At 43.0% G+C, this 26,643-nt stretch overlaps 1 protein-coding gene across 1 annotated transcript in view; it reads right to left on the bottom strand.

The window, feature by feature from the left end:
- Window positions 1-26,172, bottom strand: part of ADGRL3 (adhesion G protein-coupled receptor L3) — a 526,793-nt gene extending 500,621 nt beyond the window's left edge. Inside the window, exon 1 of the mRNA XM_035542902.2 lies at window positions 25,664-26,172. The gene's annotated coding sequence lies outside the window, so the exon portion shown is untranslated. The remainder of the gene's footprint in view (window positions 1-25,663) is intronic.
- Window positions 26,173-26,643: the final 471 nt, after the last annotated feature.

Here is a 26,643-nt window from a genome sequence, read left to right as displayed (position 1 = left end):
GTTTCACTTTTCCATAAAAACATTACAGATATTCAGGAAAGCGCCAAGTTACAACACTACCTATAATTTGATTCTCCTTTCTGCCAAGTTGAGCTTGGGTCTTTTGCTATGCATACAAATGCTAATTACAGCTCAACACTAATGCTAATCCTGACATCTGCTAATTAAAAGATCACATCTTCTGCAGAGTCAGCAGTGCTATTCAAATGAAAACATTAATCAGTTTAAAATTAAAAAAAAATAAAATCAATCGACAAAGCAGGAATTCTAGTCTTTGGTTCAACCAATATCAAAGTGCAAACTGGGAGTACTCAAGAGCAAGGGTCGGTAGGTTCTCTGAGAATATCTCATCCTCAATAAAAAAAAAAAAAGAAGATTTTTTCAGCACTGCATGATTTCTCTGTTCTCAGTAATTGTCCACTTTCCCTCTTATTCCTTCTTCAGTCCTCGTTTCTCTATAATCACAGCACCTCTGGAATCCAAACCCAACCCTAACCAATGGCTCAGAGTACACTCCTCTACGCAACATGAATTTAAATAGCTAAGATGTCCTACTTAAGCTTCGTGGTACCACTCTTTTCTACAGATAACACGTGCATCTATGGGATCAGGGCCCTTGTGGGCAATTACAATCCCTCTTCATTCTTTTCCATCAGCCCCCTCTTGGAGACGATAGTCCAGATTTGTTTCCCATTTAAACACACACAGTGGACAGGGAAGCAAAAGCAGGATGCAAACCAGATGCAAAAGCCACTATTAGGGCCCCTCTGTGTTACGAAGCTCTCTCTTGATGCTGCAAACAGTCCATGAATTAAACATTCAGATCGTAAACAAAAAAATGCTAAGCAACCCACACGTGCCTGTCCAAATTATACACCAAATATATATATAAAATTATATATATAACACTATTTGTGCTTCTCAGAAGCTGCTTTTTCAGTCCATTGCGGAAAGCCACTCAAGAAAGCCACTTAAAAACTTTTTTTTTTCCCCTGGAGTGGTTGCATGCACATGCCGTGGTGATCTGCCGACTACCACACGGATGAGAGGAGTAGAGCTGGCAAGATGGGTAAACCAGAGCCATTTCAGCAAAGAAACCGGTTCCTTCATCTATTAGTGTCTCCAGTGCTTGGAAATTGTGGTAGTGGTGCTCCACGGACAAAGTAGATCTGAATAGACAAGGACCCTCTTGCTCTCGGGAGTCCCCAAGTCCCAGGTCTTCTACCCATCTTTCTGGAAAGGTGAGTGCTGCACAAGTAGGCATTTCTGTTCGTTCTTCAGCTCTCTTTTGAACACCAGTGTGAAAACCCTGCCAAAATCAGAGGCATCTGCCAGAATGAAGCCTGTCCTTTGCCAGACACTAAACACCTTGGGTTAGTTTTTCCACAGTTCTTGTTAAGTTTGGATAGGGATTCTGTGAGCTGCTCTGTTCCAGAGAAATATATTTGCATTTCTGGGTGAAGAAGGAGATGAAGGTATTGAAGTATCTGTCTCTTCATCCAGCTTTTGCTCTAGAGACCTCAGGCAGGTGTGCTAGGAGATCCTAGAAGTCCAACCAAGCTCCAAAAGCACCATAGCCAGTGAATGTTGTAAGAAAGTCAACTCTGAATAAGGCCAAGTCCCATTACAACACATCCCAAGAGTCAGTACATGCAGTTTGTTTTATTTTGCTTTTAACAGAGATGGGGTTAAGTTGACACATTAGTCACTGGAAATTTTGAGACGATGATTTTAGCTTGTCTTAGCAGGGTGATAGACCCACAAGCTCAAAAGAAGTCAGTTATCATCAGGAGCTTCAAACCTAGCATTGGGCCAGCAGCAAAATAAGGCTCTTCACTCATTTAGCATGCTGCTGTTCAAAATTTCTTTAAAGTAGTCAACATTTACTGTTCTGCTGTAGCATAATGTGGGGAGGAAAAAAAAAGCTCTCTGCATTTGCTATACCAGTTATTTATAAGGAAACCACAAATCAAGTTTACTGCATTTTTAACAATGCTAATATGAAAATGCTCTTTTCACATAAGGTGCCAAGGTTTCTTTCCTTTACCTTCTCAGCTATATCCCCTGCAATTGCCATCTTACTTGCACTTTAAAATTTCCTCTCTGGGGAAGTCTTATACTGTAATATATCTACGGCTAATAATATATGTGGCCAGTTATAAATGAGTCATTCTGACAAACATGCAGCAGCCCTGAGAGGGACTTGGGGGTGTTGGTTGATGAGAAGCTCAACACAAGCTGGCAATGTGTGCCTGCAGCCCAGAAAGCCAACCATACCCTGGGCTGCATCAAAAGAAGCGTGGTCAGCAGGGAGAGGGAGGGAATTCCGCCCCTCTACTCTGCCCTTGTGAGACCCCACCTGGGGTGCTGCATTCAGCTCTGGGGCCCCCAGCACAAGAAAGACACAGATGTATTAGAATGAGTCCAGAGGAGGGCCACAAGGATGATTAAGGGGCTGGAGCACCTCTCCTGTGAGGACAGACTGAGGGAGTTGGGGTTGTTCAGCCTGGAGAAGAGAAGGCCCCAGGGAGACCTTACAGCGGTCTGCCAATACCTAAAGGGGGCCTACAGGAAAGCTGGGAGGGACTCTTCGTCAGGGGGTGTAGTGATAAGACAAGGAGTAATGGTTTTAATCTAAAAGAGGGGAGGTTTAGATTAGATACTATGAAGAAATTCTTCACTCAGAGGGTGGTGAGCCACCGGCACAGGCTGCCCAGAGAAGCTGCGGATGCCCCATCCCTGGAGGTGCTCAAGGCCAGGCTGGATGGGGCCTTGGGCAACCTGGTCTGGGGGGAGGTGTCCCTGCCCATGGCAGCGGGGTTGAAACTGGATGATCTTTAAGGTCCCTTCCAACCTAAACCATACTTCCATTATTCTATAAAAGGTCTAAAGTCACCAGTTATCATTCTGTAACACACAAGCAATATTACAAAGTCTTATTTAAATAGAATGGGCGATTCAATCAAGAAGAAAGTGTGACAGAGCCTTCCAACTGCAAAAGAATCTTAAATCATTAATGAAACTAAGAATTTAATGTATGCAAATTAAATTATATATGCATATTTCAACGGGCTAAAAGTTTATGTGCATACTTTACTCAGGAATCTGTCTTATGATACAATTAGAAAGAAATGGTGACAATTCAAATTTTTTATTACTTTGGACTGTAAAGCATTCATATAATTTATGTTCACTTAAAAAGGTACAAAAATCCATCAATTAAAGACAGATTTCAGATGGTATAAATAGAATGCAGTCCCATTGAAGGTGCTGGAAGCACTGTCTCAATACATCATTGAGAATCAGGTCTTGCTAGTCTTAGGTCGTAAAAAAAAAAAAAGCGGTTATGAAAAGTCACATTTGTAACATTATCAGTAATATCATACCCTCCAAGAACAAGTCACTCCACCAGGCATGAAACGAGAAACCTGATTTATGAGGGATTTGCAAGGGAAGATGTGGATGCTTTGAAGCCTTACAGAGGACCGATCTCATGGTGAGGCCATCACCATAACAAGATGTTGATGGGACTCTGCCTGGGCAAAAGCTTTTACAGAATTTGGAGAAATTAATTTAAGACCTCTTCTCCTCTGGCCACCAGTAATGAAATTCAGCAGCAGGTTCAAAAGCCACCAAGGCATGACACAGGGTAATCCAACCTCTGCAACTATTAAATAAGCCTCTCTCTTTGTAAAAGGCTTTTTAAGGTGGGAAAAAGGAATGATATGTGATAAAGTATTTATCTTATTGATTGTGCCGTAAAAAAAAGTTACAATCCAATTGCAGAGGATATGACATTTTATGGTTATTAAACTTCTCTTAAAAAATAGTATGCTGAAGCTCTTCCCCTTTCTAGTGGAGTAGAACGTAGAAACATCCTCTCCAATCAAACATCAAGATTTTGGACTTCTGAAACCTAACCCATTGCTTCCTGCTATAAACCACTCACTGACAAGACAGGAAAATCAAGGCAGCCAAAGGGCCCTTTATGAAGCTTTCCTCCCAGAGAGAATTGCTCTTTTATATTGATTAAAATATACACTTAAGTTACAACAGTGAAAGCACCCATTGAAACTCAGTGCAGTGCAAAACATGATGTCATTTTCCATGCAGAATTTACCTTCCAGCCCCTCTCCTCCCCCAACAGATGAACGACATTCCCAGAGCAGAAATACAGCAAAGGATAAATACCAAGGCAAATTCCCAACACGCAGCACCACTTCCAGCTAAATCTGAAATGGTGTCCAGGGAGCCCAGCTCACCAAGTTCACCAGTTCCACTGCACCACCTCCATCTGCCAAGGTGCTGAGCCCTCCCTGTTTAAAAGGAGGAAATCCATTTTGGGCTCTAACCTAGCAAAGCCTATGCTCAACTGCAAAGGAGGATTTAAGCCCTAGTAGTACATCTGCATAAATGCTTTTTTGAATTAAGTCTCTGCCCATTTACACCTCTTCCTGTTATCATTTCTCTCTGGGCAATCACCAAATCACACAGGATCTAATGACCCAATTAAAACATTTCTTAAAGCTCAGAGCATTTGTGATGCCAGCTTTCAACATAAATAATAGCAAATGAAGGTTAATAACTCGTAATTACCATACTTCTTTTAAGATTTCTTTTTAACAGAAGAATGAAAACATGAAAAATAAATCACTGCAACAAAAGAACAAACACAGACACCATTCCTGAACAGTGTTAAACAAACCAGTGCTATTGTACACAAGGCTATGTAAGCTATAGAGGCCAAATATTATGTAAAAAGTCAAGTTAATCTAATAATATAAATGTTAGAAACTGCACATACCCAGATTTTCAGCTAAAATAAAAAAAAAGCCACCTGATAAAAAAGAGCTATCAACATGTCACCTTACTAAGAGACCATTGACAATTCTCTGCAAACCAGGAATATGATATAAACCTGAATTCTCTTCAAGGTGTTAGGTTTCAACCCAAGCCCTGAAAGGCAAATACCTGCAGGGTCACTCCTTTGAGGAGGGATGTTGGGAAATATCTTCAAGATGGGAAGAGGAACAGACAAGGGCTTGTGCCATTAAGCCTTCTCCTGCCTGAGATCACTTTAATATGGTTTAACAAAGTCCTGACACTTGACGCCTTATTAAAAGCATCAAATAGCCTGGAAATGTAAATCAGCAAAAAATCTGAAAGACAACAGTCTGCCTCTGATCCACGCCTTAGACCCCAGAGTGAGTCCAGCTCATTCTCGCAAAGACAAGGAGGGTAAGCAAGCCCATTTTGTATTCAGACTACTGCCTAAGATCATTCTGTGTTTTTGCATTGTTTCACACACAGCTAGAGCTCCTTTCCCTGTTAATTAACTGCTGCAGTTTCGGGTTAGTGTACAGTAATTTACTGACATCTTGGGAAATTTCCACCAGGTCTCGTGCATGCACGTTTGGAGTTAACACTGCCTGTTTTCATGCAACATGACAAAAAAAAGGGGGGAGGGAAGGGAAATAAAACCTGAAGAGCAACCCCATACTAGTGCTAAAGCCAACCTATAGAAATCAGACTGATGGCTGCTAAGACTATTATTGAAGTGCATCCTCTAACTTCTCATTGTTTCCAGGTCTGTAAACAAGCTTGTTGTTTGCTGCAACTGTCCTTTCACATGTCTGCCAACCAGTCCCCATGCCCCAATTTTTCTAACGGAGCTCCAAATTTACATACTCTTTTAAAAAAAAAAAAAATCTTACAAAATAAAAATCAACACTACAGAAGTCAGTGCAGCTCTGCGAACAGTTTGTGTTAACAGCTGCTGTAAAACCAGAAGGAACACAAGCCTGCATTAAAATAATATTTGAGATTCTCACAACAAGAGAGTAGCAAATTTGCAAAAATACGGGATGATTTTCTGAGAGAAGTTAATGCTTGGACTTTGCTATTCAACTGTGTCGTTTGGTAGGAAAGGCTGGTCTTAATGCAACGCCTCAATGTCATTCAGGCTCAATCAACTCTTTCTTACAGAGGCAGATGCTAAAGCTGTATTGACTGGTGTCCCTAGTGTACCATAAACTCTAACCAGAAATCTAAGTTTTGTCCAATAAGAGGAGGATTTGTTCAGGTTTCAACTTTGCAAATATTAGAAAAACTAATAAAAAATAAGATTCAACTAAGATATCATTGAAATATCATATTTAATTCCCTTGGCCCCTGGCTCTGTTTGTAAGTACTGCCCTGGAGAGAAACAGGCAGATTTTGAACTCAAACTTATGAGTTCTTAATTCATAGCCTTTGTGGTGCTTACACTGTTTTTATGCAAATCAATTTTATTCAAACAGAATGCAACGGTCTTTGTGATCCAAAGACATTTTTAGGAATAGATCTGTGCAAACGCGTATTACACAGCCACAGTAGATATGGGGTAAGAAAGAAAGTATGCTGAAAGTAAGCAAAAGAGTTTGGTGCACAGATAAAACCCCAATACTTGGAGTAAATCAACGAGGCTACATTGCAAACACACCTAAAGAAATCCTAGAAATGACCTAAATCTGAGAGAGTTCATTGTAAGGAAACACACACAGTTTCACAAGATCATGGAACGCATGAATATACTTCATAGCCCATGACTTCTGAAACAAAACTACCAACTCCAAGGGCTACCAAGTAACCCAGAAGAGAATACTCCAAAATCACATCAATCAGAACTGGTCATTTTCAGCCAAGGCAGTGAAAATTTTCAAGTTAATTTTTTTTAATTTTTATTTTTTTAAGGCAATGAGTCATATCAAGTACTCTGTTGGATCCAACCCCATGTGGCTTGTGTTTGCTTTTTTAATTTGATCTGACTATTATGACTGTAAAGCACAAACTGAATTTTTAAACCACACTGAAGTAAATACTCAGCTACAACTGCTTTGTTTTCATTGTTTGTTTAAAACTTACTCGGAACAACAGAAGTGTTAATTTTTTTCCATCATTAGCTGATATTCTAAAATACACTTTTTCTATTGCAGTACTTGGCATACGAGTTTATCTACCTTGTACGCCGTAATTAAGAATGCAGAGATCACTTGATCATAATTGAACACAGCAGCTACCACGGAGGACACAAGTGATGGCATCCCATTAAATACTCTTCTAGCATGTTTGCACAGGCCAAACGAAGAGAGGCTCTAGATCAGCTTGCACAGATTCTGCCACAGCCACCAGAGTACTGCTGCTTTAGTGCAATCCTAGGAATCTGAATCTCCATCCAACTCAAAATGAAGGGCTGTTCAGGGAGTCAGGCATCTGCCTAAAAAAATTAAAGCCAGCAGCGCAGAGAAGAAATCACTACCAAATAATTAGGAATAGGGCGAGTGAATTTAACACGACGTACCTGCAATATTGATGGAACTGGGCATGTGCTATCCATTTATAGCACCGCTTTTAAGATGCAAGAAGTGCACTTTCCTCTCATGTCTCTCAAAAGTTCTGTGCAAGTTGTAAATTGAGATTGTATGAAGCTGAGGTTAAATTCTGTCCCATTTTTCTTGAGTGTATCAGAAATGGTTGGAAGGAAGAGAAAAACAACATATCTTGCATACCAAGTTATAATATATTTATACAGTGTGTATAATAATATATGCACATACACACTTATCCATACATTAAAAAAAAGGAAAAAAGAGGAGAAAAAAACAATGAGATATCTACCACACGTGTTGTAGTTCAATGAACATTTCCACACAAAAAGTGATGCTATTTTGAGCAGATCTGCCCCCTGTGCTGTCCCGTAACGTGCTAGTACCACACAGCTACTCAAAATCAGCTGTAAACCAGCCAGGAAACCAATCCCAGTTGAAAACAGCCCATCAAGAGCTACAAACCAAACGTAGGTTTTAAAATTAGAGATGCATTTCCCAGGCTGGTTCCCCATACAGCCGCAGAAACAGATGGCAAAAGGAAGGGTTTGCTTTGGGGGCGGGGGGGAAGCAGCCAAAACCTGCGCTGAAACATCTGTCCAGACCGCAGCTCTCAGTGACTCAAGGAAGGAGAGCAAAAAATATTTTTTTTTTCCAAGTGTTATGAAGAAACAGTAGTAGGATCCATGCATTCCATATTCAGAGGACATAGTTTCACTAGCTCAATCCTTCATTTGTCCAGGGGCATGAGGAACTCCAGGCTGCCACCTGGGAAGCTCTTCTGCCACCAACAGGCTCACCATCCCAGACACCTGCCCTGGGATGCCTTCCCTCACTAGTCAAGGCAGACATGTCCCCTAGCATCCGCCTTTTTAACATGTTTGCAGACATTTCAGTTTTTGAAAGAAAATGGGAGGTGAAAGGTGGAACTGACCAGGCTCATGGATGGCCATACTACACAGCCTCGGGGAAAGAAGCAGGGGTACAAAAGCATGCAGTGGGAATCCCACTCTCAATGTAGAGCACAAAACCTTGATATCCCACTAAAACAAACAGGAGGGATCACTCACATTCCACCACCCTTGCGTTTATTTTTGTGATATTTAAGGTACGTGCCTTAACACCAATGTGATTCTTAAGATCTTCTCCTGGGTGCAAGCTACACGAAGACCTGGGGCCATGTCAACTCCTCCACATGCACTCCCAGTGACTCTGCTGGATCAGCGCTGCTGTGCTGTGTACCAACTTATCACACAGATCCAAATTTAAATTGGAGATGTACTGCACGCCAAAGAGAGCAATCTCCTGGGATTCACCTCCTCTAACTGAAGGTATCCCACAACGTAAACGTCTCTGAGTTTTTCACCTTAGGCTTCCTTTACAGTTAGTTGAGAGAAATAAGCATTTTAGGGTGCAATTCCTCTGACCTATTTTAAATGTCTGCATGAGACGGAAAGAAATCAAAGCACCAATCCCACAGCAGCAATTGGGTAAAGAATAAAAGAATAGAATTATGAAAATATCAATTAGCTAAACAACTAAGCCAGAACAACGCCTGCTTCCTGTGTACCACACTTGAGCACTGCAATAAAACCTCTCTAATGACCCTGTGAACCATCCCAGGCTTACATGCCAGCACCCTACAGCAAAAACCAGCTGATCACTAACAAGGAGGGGCTGGTTGAAGCAGTGAAGGCTGAGGGCAGCCTCAGTTGTAGCGACCATGAGATGGTGGATCTGGAGGGGACCTAGACAGGCCGGGGAGTTGGGCGGGGAGAAATTTAATGAAATATAATGAAGGCAAGCGTAGAGTCCTGATGAGTCTCCAGCTGGGGCAGCCTCTCGCTCTGCATGGCTCCATGACTGCCCTTGTACCAAAAGAGCAGCTAGACTGTGAAGCTTTTCTAGATACTCCATAGGATCAAGTAACTTTATTCAATAATTTCTGGGAGAAGAGAAAAACTTTCAAGAATGCCATACTTGTCAAAAAGCAGCCAGCAGAAGCTCAAACAATTTGGAGTCAAGGTTAGATGCAAAAGAAACCAAAGCAGTTGTCAATATAAAAATACAAAGAAGTAGCATCCAAGTATCATCCACTATTTCTACACAAAATAATATTTTTTTAAAAAATTTGCATCTTTTTTCCTTTGCTCCTTTCATATCTAGCTTATAACACATGTTAACTCCGGATCAGCAAGAACTGCTAAGGTATCTCTGAAATTCACAGGCTTTGGCACGTCGCAATTTTGGTGAAGTCATTGGACACACGCACCTTTCAGCTGAAGCACTGGAACATCATTTTTAATCAGTGGCATACATACAGTTGTCTAAAAAATAACAGGCAAGAGACCAGAAAGGTCAGCAGAGACTGAAGCAAGTGCATCAGATCGATCGTGTGGCACAAGAGGATTACACCAGAAGAGTCAGTGCCACGCTCATTTGATGGGCTGAACTTGAAACTTCTTACCCTTCGGTAAGGACATCCCAGAGACATCACGATTAACAGTGTTAGCAGGGACCTGTACCAGCTGAGACATTTGCAGCGAGGCACAGGCACACTCTCCCTGTGACCTCTCCTTCTAGACAAGGTCTGGTGGGAACTGCAGATCTCCAGAAAGCGTACCTGAACTCAATACCTCCGCTGCCGGCACCAGCAGGTGATGGCCCTGTTAATCACATGTAACTAACAACCTGGGAGTAACATATCAGGAGCTTCACCTTCACTTCACAGTGACTTGGCCAGAGATCAAGATCTCAAATTCAGAACCACTCAGCTTTTTTCACTGCGCTCCTTCTACCAGCACAATAACTTGACTGCAAACCTTCTCGCACGGTTCCCCCCGCTTCCTAGCCCCCAGCCTGCGTGATTCCAGCTCCTTCCTTGCTCCTTTCACACAAACAGCCAAGTGCCCTCAGCATAAACCACACACGAGGTGAGGTTTTGAGATCCAGATGCTGCAGACCATTCAACACCGGACAAAATAATCCTTCAGGTATTCACTGAAAGCAAGCAAAACCATAACCTGAATGCAGCCAAGGCACATTCAGCTGAATACTCATGCAACAGTTTCGCAATCTTTACCCCTATGGCAAAGACGGGTAGAAGGAAATTCTGATTATCTGCTCTCCTGTTATTATTAAGATTATGCAGACAGTGTTATGGCTCAGGAACTCCTGCACCAAATACAGTACCTAAAGCATATATTTTAGAGAAGTGCCTCCTGGTGCATTCAGGAATCCCAGTGCAGAGATCTTCCCTTGTCTCTCCATCAGCTCCCCTAGCTGTGGGGAGCACGTGCCTCTCTCTGTACTGTGCAATATCTACTTACAGCAAATACAAATATACTTCTGAAAGCCACAAAAGTGACAAGATGCAGCACTTATAAAGAAATTTCAATTTCCCACATATTTTAGCAATATTATGAGTCACCACTAGACTACTTTTCAAATGTATCTTTATCCCTTTCCAAATTGAAGGAAGCAGATCTTTGCAAGCATCTTGAAGCAAATTCACTCTCACTTAACCAGTAAAACTCTCATCCAAGCTGAAGTGCAGGAAAATGCAAGTTCACAACTTTCAGCTCTCAATACGGGACTACTTTTAAATAGCTACAAATGCTATATCCAACAACTTTATCAGCAGCAACTGGCCTGAATCAACACACGATTTTTGAGGAAAACAAAGCAAGCCCACACAAGAAAACCTCTGCTGGCCTCCACCCAAGCAAACTACGGGACATTTTCCTATCACTCCAAAGAGTTCAGAGAATTGGCCAAAGCCAGGCTCGTAAGGGAAAGCCAGCTTCTTCTCAATTTAAAAGAGAAAATTGACACTTCATTATACATTTATCCGACAAGAGGAACATAGAGACAAGAAAATCCTACCGACAGGAAAATCAAGGGATTACATTTTTCATTGGCCTGATATCCTAAAATGTAAATAAGATAAGAACCAATAGGCAAGTTGGTGATGGTGAAAAAAGACAAAAGAAAAAAAAAATCCCTCACAGCTCACTGCAGCCACAAAACAGCGTTAACAGCGAGGCTATCTGCTCATCTTCCTCCATCAGCACATGCTGATGGCTTTTTTTTGCTGTGAAGCCAAATCAGCACTTACAGCTGAATGCTGCAACGCAAACATTGCGAGAGAACATCAAGATATCAGAATGTGATTAATTTGTGGCTCCCAGCAGGTCTTCCCAGATGATTAAGCACCTTGCCAGCTGTTGAAATCTCAGCACCAAAGCCACAGACCTGCATTAAACAAAACGGTGCTCCTACCAACCAGTATTTTATCTTGCACTATCGATGAGCGATGTCCTCTTCCTTAATTTAAATAATCGGTCTATGCTACAATAGGATAAGTTGATACACTTATTTTTAAATACCCTAGATATCTGATGTGATGAGTCTGAAAGTGGAGAAACTATCAGAAAATAGAGCAGGCATATGACTGGGAAAAGCCTGGGGTGGTTAGACACCAGCACCTGCCTTGCTTAAAGGGAAGACGCTTGTCAGGGCACAAAGGGATCTTCATTTCCCCCCTCAATCAGCAGAAAATCAGCAAGAAGGCTAGAAATTTAACATAATTACACAGCCACCTTTGAACCTTATTACTGCAAACACACACAACAGTAACTGCACGGTTGTGATTAGTCTCTTGCTCCCAAACATGCCAAAAATTAGCCATGTGAGACTTGCATGGTTTAAGCCATAACACTCTACATGTGGCAGAGAAACAGTGAGTTCAAGAGAGGTTAGACGAGCTTTCCTGTCAACCACAGACACAACCCCAAATCCAGCAGAAGACATAGATGCTAAATGACAAGAGATGATTAATTTACACTGGAGAAAACCATCACTGTAACAAAAAAAAAAGAACACGGTAACAGAAAGCAAGCAGCACTACAAAGTGGAATAATTAGGATACACTGCAGCAAGACGCCTTGTGCTGCCTCCAGCACAGGCACTATCCCCTTTTCACGTGTTTTGTTCAACACCTGGCAGGGTCAGTTTCCCCTTGGTTTTCACCACCAAGAGGAAAAACGGTGTTGGTAAACGTGGGACCTTCAGCAGGAACCAGAGCCCCAAAGTTCACACACAGTCCTCCAGTTCTGACTTTCTGGTCGGGCAACAGGACCATAAAAGTGCCTCTTGTAACAAGGAGAAGCACAGCTCCCATGCACACTTGCCAAGGATCACCGCATTTCTCAGTGATTTCTCATCAGCAGAGCATCCAAAGCATGAACATATACAACACCCCAAGCAGGTGATGTAATTATTTTTTTAATTAAAAACATGGGATTACATTTAGAAGCAACACTAGTAAAAAAAAATGTTACATCTAAAAATTCATGATGGATTTTTCTTCTTATTTTATAGTCCCATTAAGAGTTCAAAATTAGGTGAAATGCTCTGCAGCATTTGCATAAAGATAAAAGAAAGAAAAAAAAAATACATCCAATTACCATTTCCAGTTCGTAAACTCGTTACCACAAACTCAGCTTTGAAACTTCCCTTGTTGACCACTACATATAAAGTTACTTAGACCGAGTTACTTCTATAGAAGAGCAGATGGCAAACAGACTTGAGCCTGGTCAATTTTCCATCTTAATTTTCCTGACTGACTTCAAATTCAAACAGAGCATAATGGGACCATTACTTTTTCTAGCAGGCTGTCCTTTGAAGTGCAAGCTTCACCTGCAGAAAGAATGATTTAAAATATATATATATATATACACACTGATGTGTATTAAATATTTTAATACATTTTTAATACTTTAATTATTAGAAGTTTAAATATATTATTAAAAGTGATGGTATATGTATATATATAGTGTATGTATGTGTGTGTGTCTATATATATATATATATATATATAAAGACTGGATTCTAACAGCTTCCCCACAGGTAGCCAGAGGTATGGCCCATCTGGGCATCTCTCTATGCTCATTTAAGAGCCAAGCACACCTGCCATCCTTTCACAACCAACACAGCAGCTACTAACGTGATTCTCCTTGTCTCCTCACCCCTACCTTTCCTTTGTGCACTGCCCGCTGCCATCCCAGAGGGAGGATTTCAGTGCAGGAATCACTGGTGAGTGGATTCACCACCCTCAACACCAGACTGGCCGTGGAGACACCATCCAGGACACTCAGATGGACCATGTGTGGTGTCCTTTGACCCACGGCTCTGGGCTTGCTGCCTCTGCTTCAGAGAAGACTTGTGTCCAGCTTCAGTTCTATGAAATAACTCTTCAAAATACGCCAAAGAAATAGTGCCCATAACATGTAAGGTTCGCAGGCTGTATTCTTCAGTATAGCGTATAAAGAAATCACCTTGCAAAGCCAGGCACCTTGCAAACAGAAATCATCCCCCAAGCTGAGCCAAGTGTTGTAGCAAAATATGCAGGATTTCCAGATGCATGAATTCCCCTACTTCACAACCCGTCTCAGGAGTCTATATTTGGCATCTCCTGGGATGAGCTGTGTGACAGGAAAGAAGAATGGCTCTGTAATTAAAAGTATCCAGAAGTCCTGAGAGCCGTGCAGCCTTTAAGAAAAATAACCACACTACCCAAAGAGCAGGGAAGATGAGCAGCTGGAGCATCAAATGCTAGAGGAGTCCAAACCTCGCACCTCAGCGTATCATTAAGGCATCGAGCTCACATCTTCTCCCGACTCATGTAACAGAAGGCTTTGGTTTTACCTCTGGAAGGAGAAATTGCTTAATCACCATCTAACCTGATGTAAAGACAGCTGCTGTACAATGCAGGGGAGCACTGGGGCAGATGGAGATTGATCAAAACGCAGTTTTACAGCAGAGGCACTCCGGGACTCCTTTCATTCGAAAGCAAACTTTCTATCTAAAAAAGGCCCTTTTGCAGGGAAAGACTAAGCTTGTCAGAAAATTCACTCATCTCTCATCCTCAGAGATCACCACAGTATATCCTTTTAATTGCGCTACTGGGGGAAAAATTAAAATATATATATATTTTTTCAGGTATCCATGTTCCTTCTCAGCTTCACTTTGGGAAAAGGGAGGCATGTAATCACATGTTGATAGCTGACAATCCTGTGCAGTCCACATGCTCAACAAAGTCTCTGTGAGCTGGATGGGAAGCTATCATGAAGTTGACTGTTTTGCTGGAAAAAAACGACGTATAAAATCACATCTCTGATAACGCTGACCCCAAGAGTCAACTACCAAACTGTTTTGTTTTTTTTTTTTTAGAGATTTTATTTTATATTTTTGGTTTTGATATTTCCACTTTTTTTTTTCACTTCCACAAAATCTAAGTATCTTCGCAACTCTAGCTAGAGGATAACATTATTGATACAGAGTCAGAGATGCATGTGCATCACTTGATATGCCAAGCAATACAACAACATGGAGGCCCCAAAACATGCAAACGTTGGCCCAAATGCAACTCTTAGCAGAATCAGGGCTTGACTTTGCCCGAAACAACATCAAATACAAGGTCCCAAATCTCTGGTGCAAGGTACGACAGGATAATTTCTCTACACACACATCCTATTCTCATTCCTGTGCACTTGTGTTATCTTCTGCCCACTATCACATTGCAACTCCCTACACATTTAAAAAAAAAAAAAAAGCCCCAACCCAAAAAACACGTTGCACAGCTATCTCACTGTCATCTATTATTCAAGAAAGGTCTCATTGAATAAATGTCTGTTCAGAGGCTCTAAACAAATTTCATTTCTGAACACCACTGTCTGCAGCCCAGCGGGCCATTTCACCAAGATAAGATCACACATTTAATCAAACGCTTCAAAAAAGAAATACACACCAAGTTTGCTTAATAACGTCAAATAATAAAAGTGCAGCACCGGCAGCATACTAATTCTTAGTGCTCTTTCTTCTTTGAGGGTTGTCTCAATAGTCAAGGTCAACCGTACATGGGATTTCTTCTAATTAGGGTTTCTGGTAAAGGCTAGACCTGCTTACTCTCACCACTTAACCGTGGTTTTCCCTAAAATGAAGACATCTCTCTTTCATTTTAAATTAAATCACTGCAGTATCCCACCCAAGTGTGACAGACAAAACTGCATAACTCTGCTAATTCAATACAGAATACACAAGAAAGACAACAAAAAACACATCTTTTGTGGTCAGTGAGGAACCACCCACATAAACGTCTACGGTATAAAAGAAAAACTGATTTACAGAAGAAAAAAACATGATTATCTGCTCTGTGTTTGACTACAACTCCTGTTGCAGCGCTGCACAGACTTATTTTAGTTACGAATCAGGAGTGGACCTGGCACCCCTAGGTCAACATACACTTTGCCATTCATTTTATTGCAGCAGTAAGAGGAAGGACCAGTTGAAGAAGCAGTGTTACTTTACTACATTTACAAAATACATCAATATTACTACAGATCAGACTTCCATAATATTCATCACTAATTCGCCCAGTACATCTCTCTATTATTTCATTTATTTATTAAGTTGACGGCTGTATCACAATGACTACTGATGGAACAGGCTTGAAATTACATGAATTTGGGAAGAACCCCGGACCCTAGCTGTGATCAAGCCCACTGCTTGAAAAGGGTCAGACAAAGGCTTGTATCCTCACCCCTGCAACCTGGCCCATGGGTTACGCTGGTCTGCCCTTCACTCACAGAAAGTGATCGAGTGTAAAGATGCTGGAGATGACAACTCCCCCATCTGCTGCTCCCAGAGCCAGAGGAGACAAACAGGGAGGCAGCTTCTAGATATATTCCCCCACCAAGCCTTTTTCCCCGCTTGAAACGCCCCAATGAACACCTCTTTCACAGATGCCCTGCTGAACACAGCAGAGATCCAGATTTTCCCCCCTGAATGGGAAAGTTACAAATTCTTAGTTTAGCCTGGCACAAACATCATCTTTCTATTGGTGCTGATGAGTTACCTAACATCTCAGCCCTGCTGCAAGAATGGAGCTGCTCAGTGTCAAGCACTCTATAGACCCTTATTTCTTGTGAAATCAAGGATATTTGCACAGACGTAATTATCTTGTTACATTTTAGCCTTCCTTCCAAAATCAGCAACGTTATATGGGGAAGCGCTCCCTACTCCCACAATCGAAATGCATTACACAGGCTTTAGGAAGACTCATTGCAAATTGGTGACCTACTTAAAGCGATCTATAAAGTACATTACAATTGTAACTGTGGATTGCTCGTCAAAAGGTCACAAATTATCACTCTGTGCAGCTTAATCACTATATTTCAAATACCTATCAGGGCAGGTTTTACACAGGGACATGCATCACTTCAGAGTCACACCAACTACAGCAGCCTGTAACGTTACTGTCCTTCTTAAAAAGAAGAGAAGGAGACACACAACCACTCCACACACCTGCATCCATTAAAGATAATCCAAAATGACATTCTCCTTGAAGAAGGCTGTGCTGCGGGAGTTTAAAGTGCAGTAGTCACACCGTAATTTCCCTCAGAAGAAAGTGGAATATATACACCGTGTTTCCAAATGATTAAAGGACATGATTGCAACATCCTAAATCTGGAGGAATAACAGTTTAGATCACACACGGCTCCAAACGAAGTCAAGCAGAGGCACGGCATCCAGTTTAGCAATGTCTTGCATGCTGGAGGTAAAAATGACTGTTGTCTGGATAATCTATTACATAATTACAGACCAGTTCTGTGCACCTAGCCTTAACATAAGGAGTCATTCAGGGCAGAACCCAAAAGCCTTTTGTTACTGGTGTGGGGGGAGAATTACCCAAAAGAACACACAGAAAGAAGTCGCAAATTAGGATTTGCATTACGTGGCTGATATTTCTTGATACAAAACCTTCAGTACACCTCTTACTAAAAAAAAGGAAAAAAGCATACACAAAACTCTCTCCTTTGAAAGGAGTGACAGGAATTTCTAAATGATGATGTGACAGTAACACACACAGATGCTAAAGCAGTGTAAAAGAAAAGGAGTAAGAGGAGTTAACATGATCTCTGAAGCTCTTCTCGACTCTATTCAACAGTGAAACCTATTCAAAAGATGGCTTCGATGGGTGCTTTTTTTTTTTTTTTTTTTTGCTTTTCCCCAGCAGTCCTTGGAATGGCTTTGAGGGAAGGAAGAGAAGGGGAAAAAAAAAAAAAAAGAAAAAAAAAAAACACAGAGCTATTGAAAATCTCCTTACAGGGTCAGCTGTCACTGAAATGCATTTTAGTATTCAGGCTACCCACCCATGCAGAACATCAAAAACTGGGCTCGGGTCCCTCCCCTATTCTCACAGGCTTAGGCTAACGCTCTGCTTCTGACACCGTGCTGAATAGCAACGCGCGCTGCCTCTGCAGGGCTTGTAAACAGCAACACAAGCCGATCAAACAGAACGGGGGTGTCGCTTCTGCTTAACGTTTTCCTTTTCTCCCGGTGTACTCGAACACAACCAACCGGGTACATTAAAAAAGTCAACAGCCCACAGCTCATTGTGCCAGGCTCTTTGAGCGCTCACCCACCACCGGGAGCAGACACAGAGCCTGCAAAACCTATGGACCGTCCTCACTGCTTCAGCTGCAGATTTTATTCACAATCTTGAAGCCACTTTTTGCAAGGAAACGTTTGTGTGACTGTTGAGATTTGCAGGCTCGAAGTCAGCTTGTCCTGGCCCTTCCTAGCGCGGTTAGGAATTAAAATATCTTCAGCATTGGACAGTCACGGTCTCACCTCGCTGTGTAACGATGCTGTAAGCAAAGTTCAAGCTTACTGATGCAAGTGATATCTCCTAAATGAACTCTTGCAGCATCTTCCTTTTGCTTCCTCCTTCATCCAGGTTGCCTATAGGTATGCAAGTCTTATATTCCAATATAACTGTGGAAATGATTGGAAAGAAAATACAAGACTGAACTGAAAGTCACGCAATTATATATTCGCGATATTTCCAGATTTTTTTCTTCTGCCGTATTAAGCTAAACCAAATGAAGCTTGCAGGCTGCTCAGCTTCTTGGCCCGGCTTTGCCTCTTAAACTAAATTCTCTGTCTAAGCTAGACCACCTCAAAGTTGGCTAGCATACTTATCTCTGACATATCCCCTACCCCTCACTTAATGGAAAATTTTAACATTCCCAAGAAAGCTGCAAACTGCACTTTCACAATGCAATGACACTTCTCTTCTGCTCTCTTTGAGGGCAGTGGAAAAACTTCTCATTAAGACAGGACCGGAATCAGTAATTTCAAAATGGAGAGAAGCTGCTAGAACAAATAGACAAGGACCAGCACCAACTCTGATAAAAACAGTGGTTGCCCAGTTTATCTGAAAAAAAAAAAATGTTTGTTTTATTTTGGCATCTGACCACTAACCTAGAAACTCAGTCGAAACTCTGAAACTGTAAAAAAGTGTTTTGCTGTTGTTGTCCATCACTGCATCTACATCTCTGAAACTTGATAGAGTCAGAAAATCAAGCGGGATAGAGAATTTTCCAGCAACAGAATTTTAAAAAGACCTCTATGAATCAACAGCATCATTCACAAACAAAGCATATATACATGCACGTACCTGCACACATATGTTTGGAGTATAGGTGCAGCTCTCTATTTTCCACTCCCTCAGGTTTGACCAAAAGACCAAAAAAACAGAGCTCTGTGTCTGCTCCCTAAAAGATCACAACACTCTCTAGCCCTCTAATTTTAAACAGTGTCCATTCATTCAAGTTCCTCATGCCTGCAACTAGATCTTTGGTTCCCGTGGAGTGGGAAAGGTTAAGTGTTAATAGAGAAGGGACTTATTATATAATATTGATGAGTATTACAAGTAAAGAACTCGTTGCTGGTTTCTACCAGTTAGAGCATCTCCAAAGTGTAATCTGAAGGCATCAGGTTTAGACTAGAACTCTTTTCAGAGCAGCACCAGTAACCACCAGCACCTTTGCACAGGACTCCATAGTATGGCAATGCACTGATCACATTTTAAGCACACCACTTCAGTAGAAGCACAATGCACTCATATTCACTTCATTTTACCTTTGCACTGTTGTAAGAAAATGTTCATGTTGATGTTTCATCAAAAGTTTAAGAAACACATAATTCCACTGAGAAAGTTTTAAATCAGTTACTTGGATTCTTACCTGGTGTAAATCAATGCAACTGCAATCAAATCGGTAAACTATTCCAATTAATAGTAGGAAAGCTATGATCCAATCTATTCAAAATATAGTACAAAATATTTCAAACACGTTCCCTGTAAGGTTTCCACTGCAATGAATTGAAGCATTAGGTTTATAACCACTGAAATGCTTCCTATGCAATTACTCAAGTGTTGACTAAAATGCTTATTTAAAAAAAAAAAAAAAAAAAAAAAACGTGGTAGTGTGAGGCCATACATTAATGGATGCTCTGTAATAGTAACAAATTTCTAGTCATTGAATTTTCTCTGATTCCTTCTGAATGATATCTATTCCATGCCCATTGAAACCAAAAGATGTCAGGTCTGAAACAAAAACGTCTTAATTTTATCTGTTTTCATAAGCAGATTTTAGAAGCCTGAACATTCTTCTACTTTTCACCTATTCACACAGCTTTGTTCAGTTGGAAATACACCACCTCTGGCAAGGCTATTCCAATATAGTTACTAGAAATGTGATGCTGAAGTGGGGGCATGTGTCTGAAAAAGACGCCACATCTAGGATTCCTGAGCATCAGCTCTTCTTGACTCTGACAGGGGAAAAAATCATTAACCCATCTTCACTACTCATAATTCACATTAGAAAACTAAAACAAACAAAAGAACAACCACAGAACTACTTGCTAACCAGCCAAGACCTTCAGATTAGATAAATTAGGATAGGTTTCACTAGCATACAATACGATCTGTTGCCTGCAGGTTCAGACAGGATGCCCTTCTGTTCCAGTGCATTAACTACAGATGACGCAGTATTTTGCATGGGTCATATTTCCATCACTGTGCTCTGCAATGGTATTTCTTGAGCAGATGCAGAGCTTATCACGGACGCCTCCTTTCCCTCTCCTGCACCTGAAGTTGCTCAGGCTGAAGCCAAAAGAAGCTCTCCATCGACTATAGTGGGAACTCGATCACAGCTATAGTGACACCTCCCTTGGACAGCTACAGGCCTGAAGAAGTAGACATGAAAGGTTAAAAAAAGAAAAAGCCATTTTAAAATCTTCTGGTTCCTCTTTCTCTGCTAGACTTAAACATCGTTATTACTATGTTGTAACACAGTTATTATAAATATAGCTATTGAAAAAAATACCATCTTGACCACTACTTAATAATTAATACAGTGGTACAGAACAAATTCCAGATGAAATTTTTATTGCCTGAAAAGGCTAGCTTCCTTCCTATAGCTACAAACGTACGGTGCAATGACTGGTAAATGTGCTTGACTTATAAAGTCAGAAGGCTCTTCAAAAAGACCACTGAGGAAAAATGGGCCTGCACACTGGGCGCATTTTTCCCAATCCGTCTGCTGTCTCAGTTTTGCCATATGTGCCTTCTGCAGAAATCACAATCTCTGCCCTGCTGCATTACTCAGTAGAAGAGCACCTATTCATCTCACAGGGAGCAACGACTATGTATAGACGGCTTGCAAAGTTCAAAACAGGTTGAAATTGCTACTTGGCAGAACACAGTGGGGTGACTGAATCCCACAGACTCTTACTCATTAAGGAAAATGACAATGGAAATCAAGGTGCCTTTAGACAAGTCATCTTAAAAAGGAACACTTGGCTGGCTTGCACGAACCAAGGAAACACATGCGTTTCAGACCATGCACTGCAGATATTATCTAGTGAGAAATGTAAAGAAAGCATTACACCGCAAACTTGGAGGCTAAAAACAGGCAATGGGTAACGTCTCAGATATAATCACATCGCAGATTTGAGTAGGAGGTGGTTTCCTTGTCATTAAAGTAGCCAAGAATTAGAAGTAGATGCTTAAAAGCAAACTCCTCCTCTTCTACTTTAGCAGTCTGCTTTGAGGAGCTTCCACTGCCTGCAGACATGAGAAGATCAGGGAACGTTAGAGGATCTCAGCACCTACAAAAACGAGGACATATTCACATGCATCCCAAGTGGAGACTCGAGTGTCTGATAAAGTGCTGGTGAGGATGCTGACGAAGACTTCATGACCCTAGGAAATGATGCAGTCAGATGCCAGCATGCCTTGCCTGGGACAGTTACGTTCCTACAAATAACCCAGGGCACAATGAACTGCTATAAACAACACGTTTCCCAGCTCCGTAATACAGACATCTGAAAGCACGGCCTATAGATATAGCAGAGACTGAAGTGTGTATATACATGCAAAATTTGGCAACATGGTACATTTCTAGTATTCACATCCCAGCAGGAGTGCATCTGTCGAAAAAGAAAGGGGCCAGCAGGGAAGAACGAGTAGTCCATATGAGTTACAGTAAAATCTCTTCAAAGCTTCAACGCTCACCACGTATATCCCACTCTGGTAAGCAGCCTCTTGTAAAGTGGCAGGAAAACACTTGTTTACTTTGCAGGGCTGTCCTGGTGGCTCAGCATTCTCCCAACCAACACATTAATGCTGTGATGCCTAGCTCTCAGAGCAGTATCATCACCTCCTACAAAATAATAATTCTTGAGTTGTTTTTCCAACACTCTCTTGTTATGTGCAGGAATGCTCCAAGGAATAAGAAGTTTTGTCAAAACCACCCCAATCAGAGCATTAAGCTGTTTCTACAACCAACAAGCAATATAATTAAGTTTTTTTCTTTTTAAAAGCATAACAAGCCTTGTGCCCATCCTCCATATTTTAGCTTTTCCCTGATCCATTCTTTCTCCTCGAATTTCATTTCTTTTGTTGGTCTTCAGCCCATCCTTTATACTATGCCACGCATGAAACAGTTTCCTAGTCAATCTACACCAGTCCTAACACTATTAGTATCAAAATTTGCAATAATAAATCAGCAACTCCCAGGACTACTCCATTTACAAAGACTGCACTCTCCTGTATGCATCTCATTTACTCGTATTGATGATGCAGACACTCATGCTCTGAATGCGAAAAGCCCTCAGAGCAGCATCATGCTCCCCGACTGATGTGCTGACCGAGGCTAAAGGTCACATATTTTGCTCTCCAGCGCTGGCCAATAATTCAGTCCATCTGCTTTTATACCTTTATCTGTTTTATCTAGAGAGCCTGTTTCCATGACTCTTGCTTCAAAGAGTAATGGTAACAAATTTGCTTCCATGCTTCTGAACCTTCTGCTAGCAAACTGAGAAAGTGTATCTAATTAGACAGCAGCAGCTAAATGGGTTCATATCGCATATCATTTAATGAATTGAAAAGGAAGAAACGATCGGGAGAATGCAACAGCAGACAGCCTTATGAAAACCTTAAAAAGATCTTCAGCTAAGATCTCCCACTGCATGCTTCGCTGGGAAAACAATCTGCGGTTTCACCAGGCGGAGCAGATACCTTAAGGACCACAGCCCTGGGATTGTGAAGCGTGCAGACACCCAGCTTGTCAGCTGGCAGCCTCCATGCATCTTCACCTAAAAACCTGCTCGTGTTTCCCTCCCGACCAGTAAAGGGCATTGGCTTCTTTTTCTTTTTTTTTTTTTCCACGCTCATGGGCAGGACAATTCATTTTCTGCTGAGGGAGCAAAAGTCTCTTCTGCAATTAATGCCAGGAGGCATCAGCTGAGCACCTCCACAGCATCGCCCCGGCTGCACACCCTGGTGGCATCCCAACCTGGGGGATGCACGACTGCTGAGCGCCAGCTGCAGCAAACAAAGGGCAGGGGACAGACCCAGCCCCTGCCACGCGTGGCCTCGAATGCCCTAGGGGACGAGTTTCCTGAGCTGAGAAATCACTCCACGATTTCCAGAGGGCACCAGGAAACCAAGTAACCCAAATTTTGAGCGTAATCGATATGCACCGTCACTTAGCTTGCTCTGGAACTAAATGCAAAATTAAACATATCCTCTCCTAACGGCCCCCTGAAGAAAAGGGAATTCATATTTTATTGAATAACAAAATCACACAGAAGTCGTGGGCCAATCCTAGCTTTATAAGAACTTCAGTCCCTTTGGAAACAGACGCACAAGAGATCTGTGTCAGTTTTATTTCTGCTGGCAGGTACCAACACAACAGTCACTGTGTAGCAAACCACACTAAATAAAGGAAAAGTACTCCTAACGATCTGGAGCAGCCTCCACCACAACAAGGGGATTGTAACCCTTCTGCTAATACCGCGCCTCCTGCAACCCAAGAGCAGTTGTTTTACCTCTAGAAAAATAGCGCTTTACAGTAGAGCCCTAATCTGAACTTTGTCACCCACCGTCAGCACGGGCACGCAGATTTTCTCTCTTCCTGGTCTGGTATTCTTAAGTGACGACTGTAGGCTTTCTGACAGCAGCCTCTTTAACCTGCAACACCTGGTTTACCCCATAAAACTCAGTGGAAGGATTTTTCCTAATGAATACACAGTAGAAGCCTGTTCATATCGCAAACCCCTGGAAATTATGATAAATGAGCTCTACAAGGCACATGCTACTACTCAATACCAAGCAAGCAGTATTGGCAGCAATCTTTAAGAGACGGCATTCCACAACAAAAAGAAATGTATTTATTTTTAACTCCAATGAACTTTTTTTATTTTTTTTCCCAGCTTTGAAAATCTTGATCTAGCACCCCGGAATAATCCATGCCACAATACAGAAAGAAGCTGCAACTAGCATGCTAGCAGACCACCTTTCTGCCTTATAGCAAGACATAGATGGCATTTTCACCCTTTTTCCTGCATCTCAGTCTCCTCCTAAGCAGCTAGCTGCCTGGCGAGTGGAAATGCTAATACCTCCCAATGAGTAATCTAAACAGGAAAGTAAATACAACAGACCTCCGTTGTTTTGGCTAAAGCTGCGAATACTACAGTGACAAGGACACAACAAGCCATTTCTTTTGGCCATATAAAAATCGTTTTAATTACAGCAGAGAAGAATCACATGCCTATCAGGAAAGGAGAAAGAAAGAGAGGCTCCTTTCCTACCTTGCAATCCCTCCTGCAAAAACAAACATCTGCCTATCTATAGGGAAAAGGGTGAAAAAAACAAGTAAATGCATGGCGGGGGGGGGGGGACAACGATGACGACTATGCTGCTCCTATGGACAACTCTGGACACAAGCCTGCTGATTAGACACAGACCTCAAAAGCTAAGGTACCCAGGACGCATTTCTGGGGCACTGTACCTCAGTCTTCATTAGCAATAAAAGCACCAGCTTGAGCAAGGCTCCTTAGACTGGGAGACAGGAAAGGACTGCTCTCCGGCTCATGGCAGGGAGCAATCATCAGGCTTACAAGCCTATTTCCAAGTTAAACAGTCAAAAGATGATTGCAAGGGAAAGGCAAATAAATAATTAAGCAAGCAAATAACAACTCAAACAAAGAAGGGGGGGAACGCAATTCTCTTCCTCCACCCATACATACTGATCCTTATTACTCAAAAAAATCTCTCTGCTGAATACCAGCCCTACTGTTACAGCCAGCAAACACAATCTTACAGGCAGGAGGTGAGAAGCACTAACGTTCTTAACATCTCTAGCAAGGCATCTCTCTACCTGAAGCCTATGTTTCCCTCTCTGGCTGTAAGGCAAACAGAGGCTCGCGCCTACCTGTAACCCAGGGAAGCTGGGCTGGATGCAGACCTCTGCCCTACCCCACGTCCACGCACACACAGCCCCTGATGCACCCCAAATTCAGCAACATCCCTGCCCGTGGCCCCTGCCCACCCACCGCCTCCTGCCATCCAGGAAAGCGGGTGCTTCTTGAGGCACCCTTCACCAGTTCAACAGAAACATACATCCACGAAGGGGTGAGCAACCAAGCAGCCAGGAAAACTCGGGAATTTCTCAGGATAACGGCAGCACCAGTCCAACGTGGTGGTGCCTTTCATAGAGAAAGGGAAGGGAGAGAGCAGGAACAAAACCTATCGGGGCTCTTCTGTCTACCCACCACCCTAGCTGTCCACAGCCATCCCTTCCAAACCCGGCTGGAGCCAAGAGGAGCCAAGAGGCATTTCGCAGCTAGTGGCACCCCCCGGTCCCCGCTGTGCCCTCCAGCATGCAGACCCAGAGATGTTCCCTCGTTACCTGGAGGACGCAGCCCCCCGCACCTCTCCTGGAGGCAACTATCCTTATTATGAAACCATTCAATCCAAGCGCGTGCCCAGGGCAGCCGGCACCCTTCAGCCCAGCGCTGCCAGGCGGGTTGGCGGGGCTGGGCTCGGGTGTGATTCACGGCCAGGCGAGGGCTGCTGAGCATCGATCCGTAGGGTGGTTAGTTACCTTTAGTCACCTCCGGCTCCTGAGATGCAAGTCCCCATCGGCTCCTCAACAACCTGCAGCAGGGAGCTGCTGCCACAATCCATCCATTAAAAAACGGGGGGTGGGGGGGGCAGGAAGCAGACCTGGCCACAGTACCGAAGCCCCCCCAGATACGAGGAAGGGAACACGAGAAGCAAGGACTGTCGCCCAAGGAAGGAAAAACGGAAAAAATAAAAAGGAAAAAAAAATAAAAAGGAAGAAGAAAAAGTCTCTCCTTTACAGCCTCGTTCTTCTGCAACGCTGGCTCCCTCCCGGAGGACGGAGGGTGCGTGGGGATGGGGGAGGCGACCGCTGCTTCCTCTCCGCTGTCGTCGCCGACCCCCTGGGACCGCAGCCCAGCTTTTACCTCCTCCAGGTGGGCAACTTCAGGGCAACGACACGTCCCCGGAGCCGGCACCAGCGGCCAGGCGAGTCATATGCGGCACAGTCATTGCCTGTGTTGCTGCTGCTGCTTGCTGCTGCTGCTGGGGAAGAACAGCCGCTGCCGGAGAGAGAGAGAGAGAGACCACCAAAAAAAAAAAAAAAAAAAAAAAAGGCAAGAAATCTTCCACCATCCCCCTTTTTCTCTTCCTCCTCCAGCACCAGCCGCTCTTCGCATCCGCTACCCTGCCCCCGGCCTCTCGCTCCGCCGGGGCTCGGGGACGACACAAAGGCGGCCGTACAGAGGGGGGCGGGTGGCCCTCAGCCCCCCGGGCCCCGCCGGCACCCCGAATCCTTCCTCCTCCTCTTCCTCCTCCTCCTCCTCCCGCTGCGGACACCGCCAGCCCCGGAGCGGCTCGGCTCGGCGGGCGTGCCTAGCGGGCGCGGGGGGGCCCATGGCCGCGGGCGGCCCCGTGCACACTCACACACACACACTCACACACACACACACGCAGGCACGCGGCTATGGGGGGGGTGGGGGGGGTGGCCGGGAACCGCAGCACCCGCAGCAGCGGGGCCCG

Source organism: Cygnus atratus, chromosome 4, assembly GCF_013377495.2.
Source record: "Cygnus atratus isolate AKBS03 ecotype Queensland, Australia chromosome 4, CAtr_DNAZoo_HiC_assembly, whole genome shotgun sequence".
Taxonomy (NCBI): domain Eukaryota; kingdom Metazoa; phylum Chordata; class Aves; order Anseriformes; family Anatidae; genus Cygnus; species Cygnus atratus.
Note: the sequence above shows the minus strand (reverse complement) of the source record. Positions and strands in the feature narration are given on the sequence as shown.